This window comes from Microcebus murinus, chromosome 25, assembly GCF_040939455.1.
Source record: "Microcebus murinus isolate Inina chromosome 25, M.murinus_Inina_mat1.0, whole genome shotgun sequence".
NCBI lineage: Eukaryota > Metazoa > Chordata > Mammalia > Primates > Cheirogaleidae > Microcebus > Microcebus murinus.
Window position 1 is genome coordinate 10,364,541 of NC_134128.1, and position 25,018 is coordinate 10,389,558.

At 35.1% G+C, this 25,018-nt stretch overlaps 1 non-coding gene across 1 annotated transcript; it reads left to right on the top strand.

Moving 5' to 3' along the window:
* The first annotated feature begins 2,543 nt into the window (after nucleotides 1-2,543).
* Nucleotides 2,544-2,650, top strand: LOC142864687 (U6 spliceosomal RNA). The gene has a single exon (XR_012915037.1). It is a non-coding gene; the product is annotated as a U6 spliceosomal RNA (small nuclear RNA).
* The last annotated feature ends 22,368 nt before the right edge of the window (nucleotides 2,651-25,018 follow it).

The window sequence follows — 25,018 nt, forward strand, 5'->3', positions numbered from 1 at the left end:
CAGTCACTGCCACCTTAGCACCGGAGTGCTGGTGGTCCCCTGACCTCCCCGCTTTCTTAACTATTATTTCTGTGTCTGTGTCTTTGTTTCTTTTATCTTTTGCAACACAGTCTGCCAGGGGACCCTATCTTTATTGGGGACATCGCGAATCCCCGATAGGTAGTTCTACAGATTACCAATTATTAGCTTAAAAAGAAGCCTCAAAAAATATATGATAGAGAAATATTTGGTATTATATTAATGAGTACTTTAAAGAAGCTCTATAAAACAAGCCTTAGAAAAATGTGGCATTAGCCTCCTAAAGCAGGGCTGCTTGAAGGTCCTTCCTTGGACTCTCTCCACCAGTATCACCAGATAGTCTTGTTTCATCTGCAGATTTATGAACCACACCCTGCTTGGTGAGTCTGATTCAGTGAGTCTAAGTCAGGGTGGAACCTGGGAAAGTAATATTTTAACAAGCTGCTTGGGTGATTAAATGATGTAAGTCATCCTAACACCACACTTCCAGAGCAGTCCTAGGTTAAAAGCATGACAATAAAGATCTTTTTCATTATCCATGTGTATATAAATAGAGGTTTTTCACTATCCCTAAAATGTTAATGATGCATGAAAGCTTAAAAGAAAAGAAAATGTACTCCTATAAAATAATAATGCAGGGTATAAAAAATTTCTCTAGTATCTACATTTCTGAAGTTAGTTTTATTTGGATTAGAATAAGCATAAATTAAAAGATAAATATAAAGCACATTCCTATGAGATTAAATCCACGTATATAATGAGTTGTTATTCAGAATTTAGAAAGCACAGTAATAGTCAAGTTGAAGACTAGCCCATCTCATTGAATAGTTCCTCCTTGGTTATAAGTTTACATAATATTACCAGTCAGAGCTTAAATCCTTTTGATTCTAAAAGGGTAGGCTCATGTATAGGGTTTTTTAAAGGTATTTGTGGAAACTTTTCTTCCTCCTTGCTTCACTTATCAGAACATGTAAAACATATCTATGGGGCTGTATACATTGTTCATATTGTCATTATTTTAAAGAAGGATATAATTTTTATCTTGAAAAGTGACTAGCCCATTAAATATAGATACAATCTCATTGTTTACACATACACATATACAGACATCTATTATTTACTCATTTATTTTACCTTAAAATTTTTAATTCTTTTTTTTTTTTTTGAGACAAAGTCTCACTCTCTTGCTCTGGCTAGAGTACCAGTGGCATCGCTCACAGGAACCTCAAACTCCTGGGCTCAAACAATCCCCCTGCCTCAACTTCCCAGGTAGCTGGAACTATATCCATGTGCCACTGTGCCTGGCTAATTTTTTGTATTTTTAAATTTTTTCTATTTTTAGTTGTTTGGATAATTTCTTTCTATTTATAGTAGAGACATGGTCTTGCTCTTGCTCAGGCTAGTCTCAAACTCCTGAGCTCAAGCAGTCCCCCCACCTCGGCCTCTCAGAGTGCTAGGATTACAGACATGAGCCACTGTGTCCAGCCTGAAAATAAAATTTAACTCTTGAAATAAACAAACCACATCATTTATAGCTTTATCTGAGAAAACAGTATATATTACTTTTCTTTTGTGATGTAAGAAATGAAATAAATATCTTGTGTTTTAAGGTTTTAATTATTATACAAATATTTGTATAGTTGTTTTTAGCTTTGTTATAGGCTTTTGCTTACTTAAAATACTTTCTAGGAATTATTTAAATGATAGTAAATTTATATTTTATTGCTCTTATGTATTAATAAAGTATATTATCTAAATTTTAAGCGTTAGAATATTTAGATTGACCAGGGTTAAATAATTGTTCTTTCAAATGAATCAAAATGGTTGCTCAATAAAAAACCAATACTGTCATATATATAATTTGGAATGTAAAAGCTATTAAAATGTTTCAGACCTCGAGAAAATCTTACATTTGAGACAGTTTTATTTGGGGATTTCATAAAGTCAAACTTCTAGTTTTGCAACATTCTATAATAGGAATGAATCCTCATCCTCATAATGAAGTTGTGTTCTGTGTAAGTAAAGCATTTGCCAAAATTATGACCACGCTTGACAAAAGGACCTATTCTCAAATCAGATTGTGAAGTAGCCACTATGACACTCTAATAAAACAGTAGAGTTACAGTAAAGGAAACAATATCCTTTTTATTGCCTTTTCTTCACAGTTCAGCCCACAGACCAATCTGGATAAATTGAGAACTATGACAAAATTAGTAATAGCTTATAAATGCATAATTGGAAGATTTTTTTATTTGTAACATATTTTAATACTTTGAATGTGAGGCAAAATCAACAGAGAAAATGAAATACATCTAGAAAAAAATAGGTATGATTAATTCATTATTCAGTTCTTCCTTTCTCTTTCTTATTCTCCTTTCTCTTAATGTCTTTATTTGCCTTTTCTTTTCCATGAAGATTCATATTTTTGAGTCTAAAAGGGTTATTACCATCAAAAAGCTATAATTCATAACCTCAGCTAGATTCTTCAAGTTTTTTTTTTATTTTAAGAATAAAAGAACACACTGGTGCTTGCTTTGTTAATATATACACTAAAATTGGAATAGCACAGAAAAGATCAACACAGTCTATGTACAAGAATGGTTCTCACACATGTGAATCATTCCATATTTTTCCAGTCTTAGTTTTAGAAGATATGGGAATATGAAAGGTGGGCAGAAAAGGGGACTAACAGGTACTTAACCTCTACCACTAATAGTTTACTTATTTCATTATACAAAACACAAATGTTAATAAAAGTTAATCTGTGTGTGAATGTAAGTATTGTATGATTCTCTCTACTTTATATTTCAAATCATTAAAAAAATTACAAGTTATTTCATTTCCAGGTTTGTAAGCTAAGAAAATAATCAGAAATGCACACCAACACCTGTGTATAAGGATATTCATTTCAGCTTTATAATAGGAAAAAATTGGAAACAACCTAAAAGTTGAACAATACGGACATGGTTAAATTATAGCAAAGTCACATGAACACTATGTATTATTTGGAAATTTTATTTTCTTTATATTTCCTATTGCTGTTATAATAAATTACCACAAACTTTGTGGCTTAAAATAACACGGATTTATTACCTTACAGGTCTGGAGGTCAGAAGTCTAAAATGGGTCTCTTGGGAAACATCAAGATGTCCACAGAGCTGTGTTTCTTCTGGGGAGAATCGTCTCAATTACCTTTTTCAGCTTTTGGAGGCTACCTGCATTCTTTGGCTTACAGTCCTTTTCTGGCATCATTCCAGCCCTTCGTTTCCATTTTTACAGCTCCCACCCCTGACTCTGATCCTCCTGCCTTCCTCTCACACAGACCCTTGCGATTAGACAGTGTCCACCCAAATAATTCAGAAAAGTTGTTCTATCTCAAGATGCTTAATCACATCTGCAAACCTTTTACCATGTGAAGTAACATATTCACAGGTTCTGTGGACAGTTTTGGGGGACTATTATGTAGCCTATCATGTTTGGTAAGCAACTAAGAACATATGAATATTTAAAGTGCCTACAACAGTGCAGGAAACAAAACAGACAATCGTGATTTGTAAAATGAACGCATGTGTAAGTGCACTTCTTGCTGCTTTCTCAGCTTGAACTAAGCCACTCTAATCTCTCATCGGTATCATTCTAAATGTCTCCTCCCAGGCCTTCCTGCCTCTGGCCTTGCCCCATGTATTCTCAGCACAACAGCAGACTGTGCTTCTTTTCTGCTCAGAATCCTACACCATCTCCTTTTTTACTCAGAGTTAAGCTCAAACACTCTGGGAGGCCCCCAAAGCCCAACATTATATATTTCCTTAATGTTAGCTCTTTAAACAAATATACTCTCTCTGCCCCAGCTACACTGACCCCCTTGCTGTTTCTCCAAAACAGCTGTGTTCTCACCTCAGGACCTTTGCACTTGCAGTTCCCTCTGCAAGGAACTGGAACACTCTTTTCCCAGATATTCACGTGGCTCAGCCCCTATTTCTTCAACTCTTCATTCACATGTCAGTTCAGTGAGGCCTACTCCAGCCTCTCCATTTAAAATCTACCTCAATACTTCTTTGTTCTCAACCTTTCTTAGCTGGCTTTGTTATTCTTCCATAGCACATCACTTTTTAGAATTTTGATTTATTAAGTTTATATTCTCTCTTCTCCTACTAAAACGCAAATTCCTAAAGGACAAAGGATTTTATATGTTTTGCTCAATGATATATTTTAATTTTTTCTTTTTGTTTCCATTTCTTTTTTTTTCAATCAGCAGGAAGTAGTCAGATCAATGATACATTTTCATTGCCTTAGACAGTACCTGGAATATAGACAGCACTCTATATAGTTATTGAACAAATGGAAATTGAGGTCTTGTGCTGTACACCAGGTTCTGTACTAGGCACTGGGGCCATATCAGGAGACTTAACAGAGTCTCTCCTTTCTTAGAGGTTGCTTCAGGTTCCCCAGGGTCTACCAAAGTCCACTCCACCCAAGTCTCCAGGTTGACTGAAATAGGAGAAAACACTAGATGAAAAACAGCAAGACTGGAAATGAGTAATTAGGCTTGCTTTCCCTACATACCATCTCCTCCCTAACCACTCCTATACTTTAGTCACAACTACTGGGTGTCATTTCACTGATGCTTTAGAGATTAATTTAAATGGGTGTGGTTGTTAATTGAGGTACTATGAAAAACAAACAAAGAAAAAACAACATGGCAATCTAAGAGTCACAGGATAAACCAGTGGGCAATAGGGAATCTTAAAACTTTATATCATTTTGCACATATCTATGTAAGATATATGATCATATTTAGGTACAGTTTACTACAAAGCAAATTAGCCCTTCTCATAAGTTATTTTCTTATTGACTATAATTTTTCAATGGTGTAAGTGTAAACCTTTGTTTGAAATGCATCCTTCTGTGTGTAATGAATTCCTGACCCAGTTATCAGGTGACTTACGTCTCAGGTGTGCACACTGTCCAGGTTGGGGTTTTTCCACTCATGTTGCTGGACACCACCCAGATATCTGTTTTTGAGAGTAAGCAAGCAGGGAAATCAATATTTGTAAGTAAAGGTCTTAATGTAGCTGATTTACACTTTCTCATCCCTTTCTATATATTAAGTACACTTAATATTCAAAAGAAATACTCTGATGTGCATCATTCCAGACATTTTTAAAATCAGACAGTGTAAGTATTGTCAGAGCACAAAATATGGTCGACATACAACTTTCTGGTCTCAAATATCAGGTGTCCCATAAATGGGATTAACAAAGGCTGAAGAATTTATCATTTAATATTCTATTCCACTTTATTTTTTTCTATCATAGTAAATATTTTATTAAAATTACCAAGTGTAAGTATTAAAGAACATCATATCTTAAAGATTCATTTAAAAGCAAAATCTAAAGAAATTCAACCACATGAGTACAATAACTAATTGCATCCTAACAAGTCCTAATTTCTCCTCAGATACTAATCAAACATACGAAAACAATGTACTCTTTCAAAAGGCATCCATTATTTTAAGTATTTTTGCTCTGTGACAATCTCTTGATCATTTTTTATTATTTGAAGGACTTTTTAAAAATAAGATTTGGAAAGGCATTGGTATTTTTGAAATGTTGGTTAAGGTTGGCTCATTCTATCCTCAACTATAATTTCAGATATAGATAATTTCTGATAATACTTCCAAGCCAATAACATAAATATTAGTAAAGCACAGTTAGCTATCATCAGATAAGTTTTTACATTTTTTTCTCAGCAATATTTTATAGTTTCATATGGAAATTGTGTCTTCTTGAAGCCAGAAATGTTAAATTCCATATCTTTTATCTTATAATAAATCGATACTTCTAAATAACTACTAAATTATAGAGAGTTTTGCTGTCATTTCTTATATTTCTAGTTTCAGTGAAAAGACTTGAGATCTAGGTTTAACTTACTAGTTGTGTCCTGGAATATGTCACCTACACTATCTGAGCATCACTTTTATCATCTGTAAAATGCAGATAACAATTCCTGCCCCATCTCAGAGGATGGATGTAAAAATAAATAATAGTGGAGGCACATTGTTAACTCTAAGCAACTAGAAATGAAGTATTATTTTCTATCTGAAATACTAAGTGCTTGGATAAGCATCCCAAATTTATTATTTCAGGCTCTTAAAACCTTGGGCCTGGACTGTTACAATCAGTAAATTATGTCTCTTCCTATGATCCTTCTTCTCCATTCTGTTGCCAGAACCATTTTCTTAGGGATGGTATACTTGTTCCCTTCTCAGAAACCTCCACTGGAGTTCAGTTTCCTTAGGCTGTCATTCAAAGCTATTTTCAAGATGGTCCACATTTGTAGCTTCTTCTTCAGTACTCCTGAAGCTTGATGACTTGCTGTTTACCCTAAAACCTGTGTTTTTTCTGTCTCTGTTAATTGGTTCATGCCATTCACTTTACTGTAAATAAATGTACAGCCAACCCCTATAGTTTCTCCACTCTATTGTCCCATCTATTATTGAATATGTAACTCATTGACTTTGAGAAAAATCCTAATGCAGAATGTGATCTTTCCTCTATAGGTCCACTGCTTTTCAAAATACCAAGTTTTCGTTCCCATAATTTGCTTTTCAGAACTCATATTTTATCAGTCTAATAATGTTGGTACTAAGTTCAGGATGTTCTCAAATTGTCCTTTCTCACAGTGTAGAATCAACAGACAGACTACAAATGAAAAGAATCATGGAGCAAGATGCAAAGGCAGAGTGGAGGGGAGTGTTTTGAGATGTTGGGAAAAGAAATCACTACCCAGGACAGAGAAAGGAAAAAAAATAATTTTTGGAGGAGAAAAGAAAATATATTGAACAATAAAAGAGGTACATTAAGAAAAGGAAATGATTTACAGTCTTCCATTGGGTGTTGATTTTTGTTTGTTTTTAGGGTTATCCTGTGTATTCCCTGAGTATTAAATACCCTGAGTATTTAAAGGACTTTACAAAGCTAGATAAGAGGAAAGTAGACCATCAACATTTCTTGTTGCTTAATTTTGAGATATAAATTATTTGAATTCTACTCTTTCTGAGGCATTTTCTTGATTCAATAAGGATAATGAAAGTGGCCATGATTGAGTATCATTCTGGTATAACTGTTATAAGAAAACCTAAAAACATCAAGTTCATTGTCTCATTTTTAAAGAAGATATCTGATATCTGCTTTCACAACTAACTATTCACTCTTTTAATTATTTGAGCTTTTTCCACCTATTCCCAAAGTTCTACTGTTGAACATTTAAGCATTTAGTAACACTTTCTTAAGGATCAGATAAAAATATAGAATAATAATCAATTTTGCCTTTAATTTTTAAGGTTTTTTGAAGGGAGATCATAATTTTATTTATTTGTATAAATTTTAAATATAACAATAATTTAGTCCAATATAATAGAAAAATAATCATTACAATTAGCATGACTAATAATAACTACCATTTATTGAGAATCTACTATATGCCACATGCTTTAAATACATACGTGTCTGATCCTCACAGTAATCTAGAATCATCAGTATTTTAATATGCATTTTATAAATGAGAAACTTGCCTTTTAAGTGGACAGTAACTTGCTCAAGATTACAAAGCTGATCAAGGACAAAACCAAGTTTTTAATGCAGTGCAAACACACATACACATTTTTCACTAGGACATGCTGTGCTAACCAAGCATTTTTCAAATTATCAAATATTCTCAAACTCTCCGGAGAATTTTTTTTAAATGATACAAAAAAAAAGTATAGGTTCCAAAACTTCCCTGAGTATTTAAAATTCATAGAAGTCAACCAACCTATCTTTAGCTTTCCTATCCTGAGATATGCAATGCCTTAGGATACCTCTAGGTGTCACTAGTAGGCCTAATGCACAAGCAGAGAAACCGCACAGAATAATGGAGATAGAGGAAAAAGGGAGGGAGAAATAAAGGAGAGGAATACCATCACCAATTGGCTGCCAGAGATCCCCATTGGGTGAATCTACTTTTATACCTACTGCATTTCTGAAAATGTGTGTGAAAGTCTCATGCATAGTAATCAAATGATAATTGAATATGGGAAGAGTTTCTCTTCCCAGAGTTTAAAAACAAACAAACAAAAAAAAACCTCTCTTTTTTTGTTAGACCTAATCTTCAATGATAAAATGCCAAAATTCCATACATGTTCTTAAGGTTAACTTTTTGCTTTAACAACCAAATGCCTGGTAGACCTGCTTAAATCTAATGAAAGTCTGGTTAAGATATGATTTTTTTGAAAAAAAACTTAAAAAATTTCCACTACTATCTAAAATGTTTTAAGTTTATGAGTCCTAGCTCTTGTCAGCTGAGTCAGCATGTTTTGTATGCCATTTTTCACAGAAAGAAAGGAAAAGGGAAGAAAAAAAGAAAGAGAAAAAGGAAGGAAAGGAAGGAAGGAGGGAGAGAGGAAGTGAGAGAGAAAAGGAAGGAAACTAAAACTAAAGAAAACTAGAGTATTTACAGCCAAGGAACCTTAAAAGTGAAACAGTCTATGAAAGACCAGTCCAGGGTATTACCTTTAATAAGTCATAGAGTTGAGAATGATATTTTTATTTATAATTCCAATAGTGTTCTCAACAGGGTAGTAAAATAAACAAATATGTATTAAATACCTAAGATGAACCCAGGCAGGATTAGGCTTTATAAGGATATAGAAGAAATGTGACTAGATTCCTTTGCATGGTACTGCGTTTACACACAAAATGTTAACTATTATTATGTAGTTCATATCTAGAATTCTGACGATGCCTCATAAATAAATGTAGCTATAGTTTTAATAAAACTATAGCTACATCTCTCTCACAAGAAATAACTAGGAAAATAAAAGAAAAATAAATCATCAAAGTAATTTTAAATAGCACCATAACATTGCTAAATTTTGTCATGTTTTATGTGATATTAGTCCTGGTTCTTATAAACAGTTTACTAAACATCTTTTAATGTTATGAGGCATTTACTCTTTAAGATAAACTAAGGCTATTAAATGTTTCATTTTAAATTCAGTTATACCGTATCTCTAGTGTTCTTTGGAGGACTTAAAATTTTTCATCTTTAATATCCTATTGGTGCCTTTCCCTGAGGCTGCAATCCTATAAAAAAGGCAGATTAATCCAGCATATATCAAAATAAACGGCTCATTTTTCCGGAAGATGAACAGCATCTCTAAGTTAGACCAAGTACTGAAAAATACTTTCCCAATACCTATAAAATAGCAATGGCAGGCATACTTAGGAATTTGCTTTAGAGAGTGGTGGTTTTGTTTGTTAATTATTTGTTTTGTTGATTCTTTTGTTATTCTTGTTTTGGTTGCTTTTGGAATAAATAGTGACAAACAGAATGGAGAAGATTTTTTTACTATAAGAACAAGCAACAACTTGAATTTGTCTATGTAAGAGCTGCACAAGGAACCATGTTCATATAGTGTAATATAGCATAATAGCTGTATGAGGTACAAGGGAAGATTACATAAGTGTATCTCACATCTAATTTAGGTACCTCTTCCTGTACTTGCCAAAGTCTAGATTAGAATATAGACAGCTATGCTTATTTCTTAGGTATCATTTCAGAACTGTAAGCTCCTTAAGGTTGTAATGTGTACCTGATTTGTTTGCTACCTGATGTTCTTAGCTCATATCTTAAGTACTGTAGGTGCTACTGCAAAATATTAGTTGGCATCAATTAATTAACTTCAGACTTAATTATATGCTACAAATTACTTAGTGTAGTTGTTAAACCCCCTTGTGTGTTTTTTTTTTTTTTTTTTTTTGAGACAGAGTCTCACTTTGTTGCCCAGGCTAGAGTGAGTGCCGTGGTGTCAGCCTAGCTCACAGCAACCTCAAACTCCTGGGCTCAAGCGATCCTCCTGCCTCAGCCTCCCGAGTAGCTGGGACTACAGGCATGTGCCACCATGCCTGGCTAATTTTTTTCTGTATATAATAGTTGGCCAATTAATTTCTTTCTATTTTATAGTAGAGACAGGGTCTCGCTCTTGCTCAGGCTGGTTTTGAACTCCTGACCTTGAGCAATCCGCCCGCCTCGGCCTCCCAGAGTGCTAGGATTACAGGTGTGAGCCACCGCGCACGGCTAAACCCTTTTTAACATTCAAAATCAATCCATGTTTGCTAAAGAATATTCAGAATATTAAGAATAGACTACAAGCCATAATAATAAGTAAAAAGTGCTCATAGCCTCACAAATAAGAGATGAATTTGTTCATTCTACAGTACTGAGTACTACCAGCAGGTCCTGTTCCAGGTTTGGGTGAAGAGCTCAGACAAGCCTTACTTAAGGCTTACAAAGCAGTGAAAGACAAACTGCAAACAAAATGAGCAAACAAAACCAAAAAGCTGAAAGGAGCGAGTTCTGGTGCAAAGGACCTCAAGTGGAGAGAATGTGATGTATATGAAGTTTTTGTGATTGGAGCTGAGAGAGCAGAAGGTGAGAGTGGTATATAGGTGTTGATGTCCTTGCAACCACTAATAGAAAATTGAGCTTTTGCTTTAAGTACAATAGGAAGACATTGAAAGCTTTTAGGTAGAGAGCTAACGTGGCTTTACTGGGGAAAAAAATAAACCAAAAGAAAAAAAAGCAAGGCAAAACTAAACCACACTGACTGCTACATGGATGTTAGGGGAGCAAAACTGGAAGAAAACAGGCCCTTGCAGTAGTACATTTATCCAAGAGAGGATGATGGCTTGTATTGGGATAGCAGAAGAAAAGGAGAGAAGATGACAGATTCAAGATATATTTTGGAAACAGAAATGAGAGGACTTATTGATAGATTAGATGTAGAGCAGAATGAAGAATGACTCTGGGATTTTTATTAAAATCACTAGATGGACAATAGTTCTGTTTCCTGAGATGGCAAGGGCTGAGGGAGAAGTAGTATGGCAGAGACCTCTGCTTGTGACACATAATCAATTCTCCTTTTCTTTCTTGGTAACAGAATTCAGATTTTATTAACGATGAAAATGGATCTAGTTAAAAATCCATTTTGCCCTCCCTCCCTTGCAGTTAGGTACATGGTTGTGTATACTCAGAAGTATTATGTGAGATTTCTAGAAAGGTGTTTGAGGATAAGTGATGTGCCCTTTTTGTATTAAAGCTAAGCAGACATTTATATGAATACATAGCACTTCTATTCTTAGATACATACCTAGCAAACATGCATATATATGTTTACCAAGAGGCACATCCAATAATATTCAAAACAGCATTGTTTATATAACTCCAAAATAGAAATAGACCAAAATATCCATGAACGGTAGAATGGATGACTAATTTTTGGCATATTCATATAGTTGATACTTTATAACACTGAAAACTGCAATGAAATGCAAAACACCAAACTGAAGCCAAAACACCAAAAGTGGTTAGATTGTGCTTCACATATTTTCTTTTTAAAGCAAGAAAATGTTTGTCAATCATATATATTTTCCAAATTTTTAAATGTCTAGATTAGCAAATTCCCTAATTTCTGGAAAGTTTCTTATTCAGATTTCTCCCCTGATAATTCTAGATTATGTAGTATGAATGAAAACATGTACACTTGGACACTAACCTGGTTTCTTATGGTAATGACTACGACTTAAAATGATACTCATTTCATTTCAGGAATGCAATGGTAAAGTTAACTCTGGAATTTTTAGAAGGTGCCAAGAGAGAAAACTAGGAAAACTCAAAAGTATCCCTAAGATAAGGCTTTCAATTCCAAACTAATAGATTTGAAGGAGTATATTGGAGTGCTTAGGAACTACCACATGACGAATGAGAGTTAAAATATTTTCTTCTTCTAAATGCTCTCAGAAAAACAAACAGAAAAATAAATACTTCCTTAAGAATTGCCAAGCTGTAAAAATTCAGAACATTTCAAATTTATGAGATATGAAAGCCAGGAAGTATTGCACAAGAAAAAAAAAAAGTTTTCTAATAATCTTTTGTCTCCATGGTAAAGAAAGGTGATGGATTTCAAAGGGAAAGAGAGAAAAACAAGTTTGCACCTTTATGTTCTCATTTCCCATAATTAAATTTTAGATTTTCTACTTGTAGGAAAGGAGTAGATTCCCTTCTGTATTATAAGGCTGAGGAAGAAGGAAATCATTTGAACTCTCAATTATATTTTGAAGTAGACTCCGAATGTAATATAAATAATACTCTATAAACATCCAAACATCTGAAAAAGGCTATAAATAGTTATCTTAGATTTAACCAGAAAACTCCTATCTTCCATAACTATAGATCACTCTTCCAGCTTCATCAACCAAACACTAGGTTTCTCCTATTTAGTGGAACCAGGAAAGAAAGTGTAAATGATTTAGTTCAGTGCAACCCATTCAACTCATTGAAAACCAACTTCAAGCATGTGCCTTATCAATGGGTATCTATAGTGTCATTTATTACTGTTATTATTACTATGGAATGCACACTGCGGGAGGCAGCTAGGCCTCACAGACCAGAATACAAATTCTAGGGCCAGACTGAGTTGGAATCCTGCTTCTACCAATTTAAAGCTGTGACTTCAGTGAAATTGCTTATTTTTATAATTTTCTAATTGTGTTATGTATGTAATAGAATATGAAACTAAAAAAAAAAACATCTTTTATAACATTTGTCATTTTTACATTGTTTTCTTGCAGTAAATACTAATTTTGCATTTCAAAACTTTTTTTAGGTCATGGATATTAAATATCAAATGAAAAAATAGCAAATACTAATTTTGTAATATATAATTGGTCCATAAGTCAACAAATATTTATTTGGCACCTACTGTGTGCCAGGCTCCATGGAAGGTGCTGGAACAAATACAAATAAAAAATGCTTTCTGAGTGAAATAAGGAACCACTAGTTTTAGATCCAAGAATAATTCAGTCAATAATGTAAGGCAAATATAGGCCTTTCTGATAAGCGAAGAGTATTGCAATTTATATTTATTATACTTTATTCCAAAGAAAACTGAAAAATATTTTTACATTCATTTATTAGCATTGACTCTATCCTGATATCTAATAATTTCACTCAACAAATACATTTTTATAATAGCAATGCATAATATTTAAATTATATTTATATTCTTAGTTTGTACAGGTGACTAAATTTATCATATAACTATTGAAAAATATCCATTTATTAGAAGGAAGGGAATAAAAACTTCAGAAGTCTCATAAATGTCTACAAGCTCTGTTTCCTCATTTACAAAATAAAAAGGTGGTGATAGAATGCTGATATTACTACCTGTGAGGAAATTTTATGATGCTATGAATTTGAAAGGAAATATACTTAATCCTATCCATTTTCAGAGTGATTTTGGATTTTCTTTGTAAAAATAAAAGCTGCAGCAGCAGGCATACAAATAAATGGTTAACTGCACAGCTCCTCAGGGAAGAATTTGTTAAAGAGGATAGACTCATGAAGACAGAGGCTTTCCACTTGTTCTCTAAGTCTCTTTCTTTCCCCAATTTTCAAAGATTTTTCTTCTGAAATTAATTTCTTTGACTCTTAAAAAATGCCCATTAGTTTTCTCCTGCAAATGGGTAAATATTCAAATTTTAATTTTTAAAATTTTTATCATTTATTTTTAAGTTATTGGTATCTTAACAATTGATATATTATAGTTATATACATTTGGGGGTATATATAATATTTTGATACATCTATATAATATGTAATGATCAAATCAGGGTGATTGGGTCAAATTTTAATTTTTAACTAAAGTAATGTTAGTGTTAATAATGGCAGTTACTTGTAGGAGTGCAGTGGGACGAGACTGGGAAGCTTGGAAGACAGGGGTGAGGACTTGGCAGTTGGGAGCAGAGAAAGGAAAGAGACTTCTCACAATATATCTTGTAATGCTTTCTGGTGTTTGAAGCACATCATTGCAGTCCCCTAATTAAAAAAAAAAAGTCAATGCCTAACAACAAAACTCAAACAGTAACAGCAGCAACAGTAACAAAAACAAATCTGAGAAGCACAAAATTTGTTCTTCAATATCTACAGGCTTGTTAGTATAGAGCTATACAACCAAAAGTTGCTAGTTACGTATAGGTAAATTAGACAACATTTTTCAGTGGTGGACTTGTCCCATAAAATGTTTAGCTTACATTTTTAAAATGTCTGCTTATCAAGATTTATGTATTTATTTATTTAGAGACAAGGTCTCACACTGTCACCCAGGCTGGAGTGCAGTGGTGCGATCATAGTTCACTCTAACCTCAAATTCCTGAGCTCCTGTCTCAGCCTCCCAATTACAGGCATGAGCCACCACATCTGGCTAATTTATTTTATTTTTTTAGGGATAGGACCTCACTCTGTTGCCCAGGTTGGTCTCAAACTCCTGTCCTCAAGCAATACTCCTGCCTCAGCCCTGAAAATATTATAGGCATGAGCCACTGCACCCACAATGTTTTTAAATGTTTTACTTATTTGCTACATTTACACCATTAGCCATCTTTCTCAGCCCCAAATGCCTCAAACCACATTGTTGTTGCTCTTTGTATTTGTGGGAAGAACACCAACCTAATTCCTCACAGCTTGACAGCTTGAACAAAGTATTATTGCATGGTATCAATCAAGTGTGATTTTGCATATGACAATTCACAAAGAAAATCAAGATTTCTTAAGTGTTTTCTATTAGAAGCAAAGCTTTCTTTCAATGCTTTCTACAAGTAAAGAAGGGAGAAGTCCTTCTTGTCTTCTTATTACATGCTGTTTTTCTAGTAAAGAAAAGATTTTTAAGAACTTTTGCCATTGCTGGGTTCAAAGAAAAGTGGTAGATAAAAAGCAATGGGTTATTGTGGCTGCTATATTGCCTTACATCTCTAGAAAGTCTTCCATACGAAACTTCAAATACAACACGTTTATAGTACTATAGCATTATCCTTGTTTTATGAATAAAGAAACAGGCTAAAGTGGCTAAGGGACTTATCTACAATTAGAGTCAGTGGGGAAATAAATTCTCAGGGCAGATCCTCACTCAGGCACTTTGCTGATGACATCTGACTACAGGGTAGAGGCTGGCTTATGCAAATGTGGAAATGTATGTATCTATAAAGGGTTAATCATTGATATTATTTGGGAGGTTTTTTGATAAAGACTGAAGTGAGTGTCCCCCTCAAGTTTATATGGTGAAACCTAATCCCCAACCTGATGGTATTTGGACATGGGACTTTGGGGAGATAATTAGGTCATGAGAGAAGAGTCCCATGAATGAGATTAGTGTTCTTAAGAAAGAAACCTCTGAGATGTCCCTCACCCCTTTCATCATGGGAGGACATAGTGTGAAGACGACCAACTATGTACCCAGAAGCAAGTCCTCACCAAACACCAAATCTGCCAGAGCCTTGACCTTGGACTTCACAGCCTCCAGAATGGTGAGAAATAAATTTCTATTGTTTATAGCCACCCTGTCCAAGGCATTGTTACAGAAACCCAAACAGACTTAGATACTTTTCTACTCAATACACATCTTCCCAGAGCCTGTGTTCAAGCTGAATTCTGTGGCTGGAATGCCTTCTCTGCAGTTACTATTTTTCATTAGGCACCACAGGAACTGTGCTTGGGGACCATGAGTTTTCCAAGAAAATACAGGAAATGGGGAAAATATACTGTATCAAATATATAAAAAAAAACCTCACAAAATTGAGTTGATGACCATTTAATGTCTACAAAATGTACATTATAGCATCTTGTCAAATGTAATTCAACTCATCATAATGAATTATGAAGTATACTTTAATGTCAAATCTGAGCATATTTTAAATATGTCTAATATGACATTAAGCATTTCAAAGTGTTTCCAAAGCTTGTGAGAAATTTAAAAGATCCCCACCTCTTCCCCTGGTCCACCTGGAGACAACTGTTCATCTGTCAAATGCCAGCTCAAGTGCCACTTCCTTTGAGAGGCTGTTTAATATTCTGCATGTCTGCTTCCTTTAGGCTAAAGAGTTAAGCACTTATTTCTCTGTGTCCTGATGATAACTTATTCATATTACTATTGCAGTAGTTTATTATAGTCTTTGTTTGTTTGTTTTTGGGGGTGTACTTTCACACACTGCCTGAATTCTTAGTTTATCAAGAGCAGGAACCAGGTTTTCCTCATCTCTGTATTCCCAGTAGTAACAACAGTGCAGGTAAGATAATAAATGTCCCCACAGTTGTTTACTGAATTAAATTTCTTTTCTGTTCAGATGCAGGAGCACTTGAAATTCTACCAGTACAATTATACATTTTTGGATTCACCTATGCTTAGTGAATAAAATGCACATAATCTTGAAAATTATATTGGAGTGTTTTTTCCTGGATCTTTCTGTTCCCAGGCTTGGGCAGACACAGAATATTGGAACCATATTTGATCAATTTACTTTTACTCAAAGCATAATGGCTATCCTGAAACTTCCTAAAGGTGCCTCCCTCCTCCATTCTCTTTTCCTATTTCTTCTTTCAAACATAATAACATATTTTCTCTTTTGCACTTTCCATTTTAGATCTATCAATAAAGGTCTTTACCAAGAATCAATTTTCTTGAAGGTTATTTATTTTAAAACTTTGAGGATTCAAGATTTTCTTTCATATAAACCTTTTTCATAATTTACTCATAATTCTAAGATGTTTGTTTTCTCTTTTAGTGAAAGAGAATAAGCAGGAGACAGAATGATTTTTCTCATATTTAATATTTTTACATTTCCCATCCTTGATTAATTATAACTAAATGCTAGAGATGTCCAGCATAAACTGGATCATTTAATGGATAATTATACCTTTTAGATGAATCCCAGATTTATTGCTGTTATTTTCCATGGACTGCAACAGTTATGTGCCTGAACAGAATTAAATTCCCATCATCCAATGTCATGGGACATTATCTCATGAAATATAAGAAAGAAATAAAAACTAGTTTCAGGAGAAAGTGTTCTTATAATAGCAAAAGTAGCGCTTTTATGAATGATTTGAGAATCCCGAAAGGAGGGAAAACTGCCAATGTCACTATTAATTCATGTTAAAAATAAAATCCATTTTGCAGATGGCAAAACTGACTCTTCACATGATAGTAAGTAATACTGTCACTAGAAGAGTAAGTTTTCAAGAAATGCATCATGGACTTGTTAACAAAAATTACTGTTCATATGTTTTCAACTTTCTTTATATAACAAGAACATTTATCTTTTAAATTTAAGAAAAAAAAACTTTTCAGTGTTGAAGAGATGAAAAAGTGAAAGGAAAAAAGGCAAGAGTTTTTTTTTTTGCTTCATTCATTTTAAACTTTATCATATTGATTTAGAGCTAACAAGATATGTTCGTTTTTCTGTAAGGGTAACTATCATTCAGGACAGCACTGAGTCTGTGCGGGCTGAATTTTTAGAGACAAGAATAAACTTTTTACAATCTGATTAGTTTAATTTCATAACAGCATTAGAATTTCAACACAGACTTTGGAAAAAATAAATATCACCTACATCTTCAAATTATTTAATTGAATTACACACTTAACACCTTAATTTAGTTGTAGGTTTTGATCTTTTGTCTTCTTCTTGGAGATGTTTTTCTAATGGGGTTAATAAACTACTAAAGTGCTTTCAGGCCAAAAAGGCTGTGCAGCAGAGCTGTCTTCCCAATGCAGTATTTCATAGAGCTATTTTATTGAGGTCTAGGGTAAGGTCCAGAACAGAAGGATGAATGTTGAGCTCCCAGAGTGATACACATGATATGGCAGAACTATAGGTTATGAGTCAGATGTCAGACTTGCAACTTCAGTTCCATAACTACATTTCATGATTGGCCTTAGGCAGGCAAATCATAAACCTTATAAAATCAGGTGATCACACCTACTTCAAAGGATAGCTTTGAGAATTTGATGATATATGGGAAGGCATTTTAGAAAGTACAAAATATTAAACAAATCTCAAACTCTATTTAGATTTTCTCCTGCTCTGCTATCCTAATGTATCAAACTTGACTTAAACTTGAAGTATTTTGTTAATACACAAAACTGTACCTTGAAGCACTCCTTTGGACTTAACTTCAAATACATTAAAGGTTGAGTATCCCTATCTGAAAACACAAAACGTTCCTAAATCTTTTTGAGTGCTGACATGATGCTCCACAAAGCATTTCAGATTTCTGAGTTTTGACTTAGGGATGCTTAACTGGTAAGTATGATGTAAATATTCCAAAAAAAAAAAAAATCTGAAATTCAAAACACTTCTGGTACCAGGCATTTGGGATAAGGGATATTCAACCTGTAGATATGATGTCTAGATGATTTAATTCATTTATGTTAATCCAAATAACTAATTCAAAAATAACCAGCATCAACAATTAGCTAGGAAGAATAAATTCTGGTGTTCTATTACACAGTAGGGTGACTATAGCTAATAACAGTGTATTGTATATTTCAAGATAGATATAAAAGAGGATTTTGAAAGTTATTACCACAAAGAAATAATAAACGTTTGAGGTGACAGACAATGCTAACTAATATGATTTGATCATTATATAACGTACACATGTATTGAAACATCACACTGTACCCCATAAACATATATAATTATGTGTTAATCACAACCAAGATAAATAAATACCATCATAGCTGTCCTTTATTGAGGCACTATGCACATCTAATTTAATCACTCACTAAAAGCTCTATGAAGTAGTTAGTATAATCTCCACTTTAAAAATGAAATTAAAATAACTTATTTAAGAAATTCTGATCTAAATCCAGGCCTGTCTGTTCTCACCTTCACGTTGGTCTGGAGCTTCAGACCCATATTACCTGCTGCTTGTATCTGGGTTACTCAAATTTAACATGTTTAAATCTGAACTCATTATTTCCCTTCTCAGATGAGGTTCTTTCCCTTGCATACGTAAAATTAGTCAATTATAACAATAATCTACTTAGACTCACAAGCCAGAAACATATAGTCATTTTACATTCTTCCTTTTTCCTAATGTGCTATGGCTGCGTAGCCAAGAAATTGCCAATTCCACTATAAAAGTAGGTTTCAAAATTTTTCTATCCACACAGCCAAAGCTGTATTCCAAGTCCAAATAAGTATTGGTCCATATGACAGCCTTTACATTGGTTTCAATGTTACCAGTTATACTCAAACCAAAAACACCTATCACATTGTGACCAGAGTTATTTTCCTAAAATAATAATTTTTAAAAGGTGTGGTCATGCCACTTCCTTGCTAAAATAAACTCCATGGTTTTTCTGGTAAAAACAGGCTAGAACTCAAACTCTTCATCAAGATATAACCTCCTTTATTAATATGTCTTGACCCACCTTTCTGGTTTTATTTCCTGAACATCTTCTATCCAATTCTTAGAGGTATCAAACTTTTCTAGAAAGCTTTTGTTCTGGCTTTTACATCAATAGACTTTCCCAATATTCCTCTTAAACACTCTTATTCATTCTTCAGAGTTAACTTATGCTATCTCCTTTTTTAAGTCTTTATTTAGTTATCTGTTTGCATGTGTGTTTCTCCTGGTGGACTGACATCTCAGAAGGTAAGACTCAAGATTTATTCCCTTATGCTTGACAACTACAGTACAGAACAATATATAAAGAAGTGCTTAGTAAATTTTGTGAAATAAATTATTGGATTAATAGTCTACATCTGAATACATTGGAAATTCAAAGGGTGATCAAAACCACAGTTTATTTTAATAAGGTCTAGACATATTTATACTGAATAATATTGTGTAGACACAGGAAATGTCAACCTTAAATAATGAGATTCAGAAAATATGATTAAGTATAGGGTATATTCGAGCTCAAAGCTTGAGGATGGCCACCTGGGAGCATAGATCCAAGTTGCCGTGAATATACACTCTGATTAGCAGCAGTTACAAGTGGGTTATTAAAGCAAAAAAGAAGAGGCAGTTGCTAAGTTGTTTACCAAGAATTTACATTAAAATAAATAATATAAACTATTGATTGGCTATATGTTGTTCTTTGTTTCACAAATTCCAGGAACATGAAGGCAAAGAGTGAGGGAGCTAGTCAGGAACAAAATGCCTTTAAACAATTGCCCCTGGGAATGGCATGCCCCTGGGTAGGGGGTCACTACTGACATCCCAAACTCAAGTCTCTCTGGGCCTAATAAACTTTGCATAACTCAGAATGCTCTGAGTTATTTTTCTTTTCTTAAAACCTTAGAATAATTTTATTTTTTTCTCATTTTTTGCTTCTTAAACTGCCCATATTATATTTTCACAATCTACATGTAAGAAATAGAAATTAAGAAAAGCTAATAGCTTATTTTAGCTTCTGTCCCCTCAGCTTGCTTGCTTATAATATGTATATAGCTTAAGTGAAGCCATGACAGGCTTCACTGGGTGCTGGGCCTCAAAAGGTGGTAACCACAGGTCATTTCCTGATAAAAGGTTGAAAAGCCCAGGGACAGGGGGACGGGGGAGGGGGCCAAACATTGGATGACTCTGCAGTAAAATTCTGAAATAAAATGCAGAGGAAAAGCCCTAATGCCAGAACCTGGTAGGAGGAACCAACCAGAGCCAACCAGAAAAGAGATGGAATAAACTGCTGAAGAAGACTGCGGGAGGCGGGAGGGAGAAAACTAAGGGATACCCGTAACCCAAGGGGGGGTCCTTGTCAGAATAAAGGCCACTGCGTTGGCACTCTGAGACTCAGACCCTAGCTCAAGCTAGTCATTAAAACTCCTTTTGATAATTTCAGCCTCAGTCACTTTGTCTCTTTGTTCTGTGGTACTGCAGTTTCCCACTCTAACATACAAAGTAAGGGAGTTAGACATTTGCTACTTAATATAAAAATAAAGACAAATTATAGACTTAGGACGTAAAAAGTCACAAGAAAATGTCATTTCCAACTAATAATGAGAAAAAGCCATATAACCTACACAATCATAATTTTTTTTGAGCGAATCAGAGAGTTGAGGCTGTAAGGTAAAGGAAATTAACTGCATTCCTTAGATGTCCCTCAGTACCATGAGGACACAAAAACTGGTCAACCTTATCAGAGTACAAGACAGAACAGACACTGCAAAAGCAGGTAAGAAGAAATTAGATGACAGGCTTCAACATGGCAGCATGAGGATCTGCAGTGCCCTGTTCCCAGTGAAACCAGTGAAAACTATGGAAAAAACAGCTCTGGAAAGGGTCCCAAGGGCAAAGAGCAAATGAAATATTATGTAGCTACCGTGTTTCCCTGAAAATAAGATCTACCCATAAAATAAGCCCTACCAGGATTTCTAAGCATTTGCAAAATATAAGCCCTACCCCGAAAATAAGACCTAGTGATGTGTGTGGCTGCGCAGCATATCTGCATAACCCATGCATTTCGTCACAGAGCAGTAAAGAAGACAAGCAGCCCTTCTCATCTGCCCCATGAGAGCTCTATTGTTTGACATGAGAGACTGGGGCCAATGGTTCTAAAGGAAATGCAGTTGCAAGAAATTCAGGATGCAATTCGGGGTTTGGAGAGTTATGATATTCCAGAAGACGATGACTTAACTGTATTTGAATAAATGTAGATTGTTGTACCGTACTTAAAAAAAAAAAGATAACACATCCCCTGAAAATAAGCCCTTAGGGTGTCTTCTTGAGGAAAAATAAATATAAGACCCTGTCTTATTTTTGGGGAAACACAGTAGTAAGGGATCTCTGGCTATCCTAGGGACAAAAGTGGGCACCTCACCTTCATACTCCCTTGAGCAACTGTTCCACTGTAGGGAAGAAGGATAAGGGCGGGCATCCTGACTTGGTGCTGCCCCACCCTAATCCTGCCCCAAGCAATTGCCACACCTGGAGGAAGGAGGAACACCCTGCCAATCTGCAAAAGAATTCAGGGAGTTCCCAGGCCTAGGGTCAGGCAACCCAGGCACAATAGGATCTGGGAAGTGGCCTAGAGTAACCCAAAGCTAATTATCATTCCATTACCTGTCCATAAAAGTGGTTCCATAGTGACTGTCTGAACTACAGAAGAGAGCCCAATCTGGACAGTGAAAAACAGGACTCTAGACCATAACCAGAGCCTCTTGTTATAACGGGGGGCCCACTCATTGTGTGTGGTAAACGTATCTTGCTCTTGCTCTATAAACCTCATTTTCATGCTTACCTTGTCTTCAGTGTCTGTTCATTCTTCAGCCAAGAGCGAACTAAGAACCGAGAACAGGACTGCCGACCTGACAAATGGACAAGTATCTATTCAAGATCATCGGTGAAAATTCAGTAATGAAGGCAAGAGTCCATGGTATTTGAGCAGAGAATGGTCTCTTGCTCTCGCTCCCAGCTCAGTGAGGCTAACTCTACTCCCCATTGCTGCCTCTAAGAACACAGATCTCTCTTTCTTCCCAGCTCCCAGATGGAAGGCTTTCCTACCAGGATGAGCAATATCTCAATGTTTCCCATTCTTGCTCCCAACCACCTGTTGCTCAGGCAAAGTCCTGTGTGAATGAATGCACTTGAGGAGTAGGGGTTCCCTTCTGCCCAGCCCCCACTCGTGAAAACAGAGACACTACTGTGGATGCAGCATGATGAAATGTTGAAATACTGGGGCCACGCTCACTCTTGTTCCCACCCACTAGTGCTGGGATCCTAGAGCAGGGATGTTACTCATAGAGATTCCTCTTGTCTCCACCCATAACTCCAGAATGATTTCAGAGATTTTGCCTAAGGGGAAAACCTGCCCCCAAACCCCACATAACTCCTTATTTATTTCCAAGGAACTGACTTGATTTGGAAGAGAGTGAAGAAGAGAATGAAGAAATTCAAGCCTAAAAATACTCTCAAGAATAGTGGAGGGTGTGGTGAAAGGAGATTCAAGATATAGGCTAAACTATAGCTCAGCTAGTTTGAAGGAGAAAACCAAGGAATAATACAACCTGGAGAAGTCCTGAGGGTCTAGCAAAAATCAAACCCTCACCACAGGGTTTCAGTGAAAGGAGTCACAATTTGATTGGATTAGTTTCTAGAACAATTTATGCCCCAGAGCATTATTAAAAACAATAGAATACTCAGCTGGCAATTAGTGGAATTTAACAGCTAAAGATGGTAAAAGAAGGAAATCAAGAGAACCCTGGAGTACCAATGTCATCCCAGGGTAACTGTGGGCATACCCAAAGCTGTATCTCCTTGGAGGTGAGGAGAAATAGGTTTCACCAAAATAATTTAATCAAGCACTAGACAAACAAACAAAAAAATAATGATATCCTACTTTTTAAAAAAAAATGTGGGCAATACTCAAGAGTTGCTACAATACATCATATAAAATGTCCAACAAAAAATTATGAGGCATGCAAAGAAACAGAAAAAGTATGACCCATACACTGGGAAAAAGTAAGGCAACAGAAACTGCCTCTGAGAGAGACCAAATGTTAGATTTTTCAGAAAAATACCAGTCAATATAAACATGTTCAGAGAAGTAAAGCAAACTAAGATTAAAGAAGTAAAGAAAGGTATAATAACAATGTTGCTTCAAGTAGACATTAATAATGAGATAGAAATTTTAGAAAATAAACTAAAAGTATTACCAATAACTAAAATTAAAAATTCAGTATTAGATTTGACCTGGCAGAAGAAAAAATAAGGAATTAGAAGATAGAGCAGTTGAAATTATGCAAGCTGAAAAACAGAACTAAAAAAGAGTTAAAAGAAATGAAGAAATATGACAAGAGCTTCAGGACAAAGGCAAAGATCTACTGCTGCTTAGGGAGTTGGGGTGGTGGAAGGATGGGGTATGTTGCATTGGTTTGCAAGGGCTGCAATAACAAAATACCATATACTGGGTGGCTTAAACCACAGAAAATTATTTTTTCACAGTTCTGGAGGCTAAAGTCCAAGATCAAGATGTTGGCAGGTCTGCTTTCTTCTGAGGCCTCCCTCCTTGGTTTGCAGTTATCCACTTTCTCACTGTGCCTTCACATGGTCTTTTCTCTGTCAGTACCCAATACTAAATCTCTCTGTGAGTCCACATTTCCTTTCTTTATAAGGACACCAGTCAGATTCGACTAGGGTCCAGTCTACAACCTCATTTTAACTTAATAAGCTCTTCAAAGGCTCTTTAAATACAATAGCATTCCGAAGTATTGGAAGTTTGGGCTTTGACATATGAGTTTTAAGGCAAACACAATTAATTTTTAACAAACTAGAAATTAAACCCCTAATCCTTGGAAAGGTCAGAAAACTGTCTTGTCTGGGATCCTAAATCAATACCCAGAAGAGGTCTGTTAATGCTAGGCTGAGGCAGAGAACTCTCTCCTTATGACCAAAGACACAGTGAGGATACCTAGGAGTGCTGAGTAAGTACCATCCCTGAGGGCCAGACACACACTGAGGCCAGAATGAGACCAAAGAACTACCTCCACCACTGCTCCCACCCTGAATCTATTACTATGTGTGGCAAGAGAGTGAAGAGCCGCTCCTTTATTAGCTCATACATGCAGGTATTGCTAAACAAGAGGGCAGAGCATGAACACTTAGAAAAAACTTCTGGCACCTTAGTTCCCATTCAAAGCACAAGGTAACAGCAGCCTACTGCTAGAGGTATTTGAAGTCTGTGTTAAACTGAAGGCTATGAGAGCGGTAACAAAATGAAACTTCTGATTAGAACTCAAAATCATGTACTAAAATTGTGACAAAAGAAGAGGTATGCTCATTTTTAGGCATAAATGCTATTTATCTCAGTCTCTACTGTTCTACATATGATATCAAGCGCTCAATAAAAAACTGTCAGGCAGAAAATAAAAACAAGGAAAACCAATCCATCATGAAGAGATAAAGTAATCAAAAGATCTAATTTCAAAATGACCCAGATGTTGAAATTTTCTGATAGAGAATTTTAAATAACTCTAATTCACAAGAAACTCATGGAAAAAGTGAACATTTATGAGCAGATGGGGAATTTCGGCAGGTAGGAAGAAATGATTTTTTAAAAGCCAAACGAAAACACTAAAAATAACACATGTTTTGAGAGATGAAGAATTTCTTCAATGAACTC